This window comes from Hyaena hyaena, unplaced genomic scaffold, assembly GCF_003009895.1.
Source record: "Hyaena hyaena isolate Hyena2069 unplaced genomic scaffold, ASM300989v1 scaffold_4, whole genome shotgun sequence".
Lineage (NCBI taxonomy): Eukaryota > Metazoa > Chordata > Mammalia > Carnivora > Hyaenidae > Hyaena > Hyaena hyaena.
This window is the reverse complement of record NW_024080636.1, coordinates 8,218,996-8,224,732: the sequence shown is the minus strand read 5'-3', so window position 1 is coordinate 8,224,732 and position 5,737 is coordinate 8,218,996. Positions and strand designations below refer to the sequence as shown.

General features: G+C 64.3%; 1 long non-coding RNA gene across 1 annotated transcript; it reads right to left on the bottom strand.

The window, feature by feature from the left end:
* Positions 1 to 1,539: 1,539 nt before the first annotated feature.
* On the bottom strand, positions 1,540 to 4,790 carry LOC120233798. Its single transcript, XR_005528919.1, has 4 exons — positions 4,560 to 4,790; positions 2,919 to 3,027; positions 2,524 to 2,625; positions 1,540 to 1,869 (listed from the first exon to the last, which is right to left on the bottom strand). It is a non-coding gene; the product is annotated as an uncharacterized LOC120233798 (long non-coding RNA).
* Positions 4,791 to 5,737: the final 947 nt, after the last annotated feature.

Sequence of the window (5,737 nt, the reverse complement as noted above, 5' to 3'; positions counted from 1 at the left end):
CGCCCCTACCCGCACATGCCCCGCCCCCATACGTGCCCCTCCCCATACATGTCCCTGTCCCCCCCCCACCACCCCCCGCCCTGCTGGTGTGAGCCTCTGGCTTGGCCGAGGTCCCCGGCCTCGAGCGGACTCCACAGTGGCTGCTCCAGCCTAACTGGCCCCGAGCGTTTGCGTTTCTAAATAAGCTTGGGTCTCATGCGCTTGGAGCCGGCCGTGCAGAACAGATCGCGGCGGCTCGCGCTGTGACCCGCACAGGGGTCAGCCTCTCCCGGCCGCGTGTGGCCCGGCCTCCTTCCCTGACGGTCCATGCGGACGCTGCGCGGAGCGGGCCCCGGGGCCGGAAGCTACTGCGCGTCTCTGCACCACGTTCCGCTTCGGAGAACGCACCGCGACGCAGGAGGCGCCGGGAAGACGCACGAGCCTCCCGCCCGGGCCGCCGACCCCGGAGACCCTTCCCGAGTTGGTCCCGCGCCGTGAGCGGGGGCGCGGGCCGCGGCTGCTCGGGTCTCCCCGGCTCGACGGGTCAGCTGCCGGAGGGCGGGGAGGGCGGCCTGCGCCCCAGGCCCCGCGTCCCCGACGTTCCCGATCCTCCGCAGACGCGCGCCACACGCCGTTCACGACAGGCCACACACCTGACACGTGGCCGGCCTCGTTCCCCTGAGGGAGCCTCCTCGGACCGACGGCCCTCAAAACTGTGGGTTTATCCTCATGAGGAAAAGGAAACCCCTTCTGCTGGGTCAGCCTTGTAGGACGGAGGGGATGTCTGGGGGCTGGAAGCGCCATCAGATGCCGGCAGGTTCCGATCCTGCTGAGAGCCACTGCCCACACCCACCCTGTCTTCTCCGGGCCGCCGCCGCCCTGGCACCCCTCTCCTTACAGTGCACGGACCCCATCGTGGGCCGCCCTCACGCCCCTCCTGTCCCTGGTCACCTCCCCGAGGCCGAGCCTCCAGACCCCACGGCAGGGGGCTCAGGGTTTCAACACGGGAGTCTGGGCACAAACAGTCCAGAATGGGCACCGTGAGGTCCCTGCTCTGGTGGCCGTGCCTCGTATTTGTTTTCCATGGGATAAGTAGGGGACACGTTTGTGGAGGCCTCGGGTGGCTCAGTCAGTTCAACGTCTGACTCTTGATTTGGGCTCAGGTCACAGTTTACAGTCGTGAGATCGAGCCCCGCATTAGAGTCCTTGCTGGGTGCCAAGCCTGCTTGGGATTCTCTCTCCCTCTCTCTGCCCCTCCCGTGCCTGCACACACACTCGTTCTTTCTCGAAAGAAAACAGACAAAAACCCCGCCTTCTTTTTTTTTTTAATTTCATTTTCTCTTAGGACGACAATGGAGAGTTTCTACTTGGTTCTGGAATATTTAGATATTTTGAAGTCTTTAATGCTCCATTTCCATATATGAGTATTATCCCAGGTAGTAACCCCAAAGAAAACTTACAGGTCAGTAACAGGGTCATTGATGTCAAGCAGAAAGCCACGCGCTGATTACCAGCCCTGGGAGTTGAGGGTGGGGCCCCAGACACCCCTGCCCACCCCCCCACAGGACCCCGCTGCCCACACAGGTGCTTCACCTACACGCCGAGCCCCTGACCCTCCCCGGGGAGGATGGCCACGGCAGGGGCTGAGCAGGGCCCACAGGACACCCATAGTTACAAAGAGCAAAGGAGCACTCGCGGGCCGGGCCGGGAAGGACGCTCCGCACGAGGCTGTGCTCGTGCACAGAGGCTGCCCTTCCCGGCGGCTCACATAAAGTGTCTCACTTCCAGCTTGTGACCCTGCTGCAAACTTGATTGGATCGATTGGTATTAAACTGAATTGAATTGCTAGGTTCTTAATGTTTTCCTGGATTAACATTGTATGTCTGTCTCCTACAAATCAACAAGAAAAAGTACAATTAATACCATTCAAGGATAAGCAAAGATTTAAATAAAAAAGCATAAACGGCAAATAAACACACAATGGGATCAACCAAACTAGTAATAAAAAGTCCTCCTTGGGATGCCATGGGGCGCCTGGGGGGCTCAGTCGGTTAATAAACATCTGACTCTTGATTTCGGCTCGGGTCATGATCGCATGGTTCGTGGGTTCAAGCCCCGCATCAGGCTCCGCACTGATGGCAGAGAGCCTGCTTGGGATTCCCGCTCTCCTCTCTGCCCCTCCCCTTCCCCTGCACTCACACATGCTCTCTCTCTGTCTCTGTCTCTCTCTCCCCCTCTCTCCCCTTCCCCTGCTCTCTCTCAAAATCAGTAAATAAACATTCAAAAAATTCTCTTAAAAAACCATAAGAAGACCTTTGTCGCATTGGTGAGGTTGAAAGATTCTGAGAGATTTGGAGTGATGAGGGCGGGGAGGGTGCTCCCCATGGACGCCGGGACCGTAACTGTTCGCTGTGGGCCCAACACGCGCACAGGGCTGGGCACCGGGACCGTCCAGCAGCGTGGCTCCCAGCAAACATTTGCAAACAGTGAGGCGGGCACCGCGGGTGCACGGAATCCGCCAAGCGGAAGAGACAGAGCTCATACCCAGAGGAAGCCGGGAGGAGTGGGAAGGGAGCACGGCACAGCGGGTCCTCCGCGGCCTGAGCCAGGTGGGCTGAGTGGTCTACGTGGAAGCCCGGCGGGAGCCTGAAACATGAAAGGAAGAGAATTGCATTCCCGAAGAAGGGAAACAGCTCCTGATCTCACGACCCTGGATTTCCCATCCGCTCGTCTACTTATCTGGAAACGTGACTTCCCTCCTCTGCTTGGGTGCTGCTGCAGTGTCGGGCCAGGCCTGAGTTTCTACCTGGGTGGGACCCTCCTGGGGGAGTCCTGTTGGGGGCCCGACTCCCCCGTCCACGGGCACACACATGGGCCCCGGAAGCAGTTTCCAGCCCCCCGCCGAGTCGGCTCTCTGCTCACGCCCTGCAGACCCTCACTTTGTGAGGAGCCTCTTCCCGTTCCGCTTGGGTGACGATCACGCGGCCGGTGCACATGGCGAGCTCTGTCTGCTCTGCTGTGCGTCAAGGGGGCGAGGCCGGTCCGTGCCTGAGGGAACAGACACCCCATCGGGCCCCCTGCACCAGCCCAGCTGCTGCACAAACAGGTCCCCGCTGGGCGTCAGCACGTGCTCGGTCCTGACACAGGCCTCACGCCCCGTTGGTGCCCGACTGACTGGGGATCCCGAGGCTACGACCTTTAGCATCTCAACCATCCGGAGGTGCTGGGGTGGGAAGCAGCCGATCAGGAGGGTCCCGGACCCGAGACCGGGGACACCTGCTGGTCCAGGGGGAGAGACGACGCCCAGCCGCGCACAAGGGGCCTCTACCGCCGGGCAGCGTGGGGCAGCGAGGGCAGGAGGCGCGGCCCGGGGACGTCCTGCCTCACAGCCTCGGGGTCAGGGCGAGGGGAGGGCGGGGCCAGGGCGCCCGGGGGTCCTGCGGGAGACAGGGTGTGATACATTTTAGAAAATAAGCAACAACAGTAATTTTTTCTTATAATCTTTAAATCATAAATAGACACGACGTAAGACAAACCACGTTAACTGTAAAGCGAGCAGGTCGGGGCGTCAAGCGCATTCACTGTGCCGCAGCCTCGTCCCCACGTCTCCAGGCCTCGGTGTGTGAAATGGACACCCTGTCCCCATGGACACCCGCCCCCAGCCCCCTCCCCAGCCCCCTCCCAGCCCCCGCGCCCCCGCTCTGCCCTCCGCCTGTGGATCTGACTCCTCCAGGGCCCTCCTACGAGATGGGTCCACACAGGAGTGGCCCGTGTGTGCGGCCGCCTTCACGGAGCACAGTGTGCCCGAGGCTCGTCTGCGGGGCAGCGCGTGAGAGGCTCCTTCCTTCTGTCGCGGAGCTGAGCGATACCCCGTCGCCTGGACGGACCTCACTTTGTTTCTCCGTTGCCCATCGATGGACACTGAGGTTGCTCCTGCCCCTGGCCTGCTGTGAACAGTTCCGCTGTGAACATGTGTGTGCAAATATCTGTGCAAACCCCTGCCCGCTCAGGGGTCCTCAGGCTCCAGCCCACGGGCTGCAGAGAGCAGATGGCAGAGGGGTGAGGACCACCCCCCCGGGGAGGAGCATGGCAGCCACGAGCAGGGGAGCCACGGGCGGGCACCCGCCACGACTCCATGTCGTCAGCACCTTCTATGGTCTGACGTCAAGGGCTGTGCTGACCCAGAGGGGCAGCCAATATCCGGAGACAGCAAACCGCTCCATGTGCAAACCAGCCGATCCAGAGCCCCGGCCCAGCACCCCTCCTGAGGGGCTCCCACATTCGGGGCCTCCCTCACCTGTCCCCACCCCCCAGGCAGGTGCCCCACACCCCTGAGGAGCCTCAGGGCCCACGGACGGACGGGATCCACGCCAGCCAGTCCGGAGCCCACTCACCTGCCTCACCCCCAGGAAAAGCTCCCTCTCTCGTTCCCAGTCTGCCTCCTGACTGCCTGCTGCTTCCCCCTGCGGCCCCCAGCCCGCGCGGCCGCCCCCTCCCCTGGGGACCTGTGAGTGACCAGCTGTCTTTCCAGGGGACAGGCAGTTGTCCCCTGATCTGTCGGCCTCCCCAGCGCCCCAGACCTGGAGTTGGCTGCTAATACTCCGGTCTTCAGAGGCCGAGGCCAGTTCCTCTCATGCGGGCAGAGGGTCCAGCCTGTGGAGGGTCGGCGGCCGGACAGGTGTCGGCCCGGCCGGGTGGGGAGACCGTGCCCTCGCCTGGGTGCCCGGTTCCTGCATCGCTGGCCTATGGGAGAGGAGGCTGGGCCTGGGTCACCGTGTCACTGTGTCCCCCGCCAGGCCTCCCCGCCTGGGGACCCCGTCTCACTGCGTTCATCACTGAACAGACTGAGCTGTGACACCGATATGCACTCGACGTTCTAGAATTTGAGTAGCTTTGGAAGCAAGCCCAGACCACCTGCCTGCGCGAGGGGGGGCGCGGGGCGCGGGGCGGAGCGGCGTCGGGGTTCCCCAGCCCCTGGGCCCGCGTGGCGCTGCAGGGGGCGCGGAGGAGCAGGGCGTGCGAGGTGTTCGCGGCTTCCCCAGGTCCCGGCGCAGTCCCCGTGGGAAACCTCCCGCAAACACCCTCAGTCCAGCTCTTCCCGACGCCCCTAGGTGCTTCAGGTGGGACGCCCCAGCCCACGCTCTCCACGGCCCCGTGTCCCCTCCTCTCTGCTTCGGGTCGGGTCTCACCACGGCGACACGACCGCCAGGGGTCCACCCGCGCAGGCCTCACTCCTGCCCCGGAAGGACCCCCAGCGCCCCCTCCTCCGCAGCCGCCCCTGAGTGGGGCTCCCCCGACCCCGCCCTGCCCCGGCCGCCGCGGGCGCCCCGTCTCCCCGCCTGCTCTTTGCTGCGCCTGCTCTGGCGACGCGGGGCGCACGGAAACCGCGTCTCTGGACACGCGGAGAGCCTTGGGCTCCCGCACGACGCCTCGGCCCGGGTCCGGGGGCCGCCACCAGGAAGGCCCCCCGCCGTCCTCGCCGTGACCCCCGCCCTTCGCCGTGTCCCCGCCCCCCACCGTGTCCCCCCGCCCCCCGCCGTCCTCGCCGTGACCCCCACCCCCCACCGTGTCCCCGCCCCCCAACTCTCACGTCCCCCGAAGCCGGCCGCCCCCCGCCCCCCCGTGCTCCGCGCCACGACCCCTCCGGCGCCCCCTGGAGGACAGCACGTCGGTTTCTCAAGAAGAAAAGAGAAATAAATTAGCCGTTTGTCTATTCCTGAGGGTCTCCCACTTCACGACAGAAACCTGAATGTTCCAG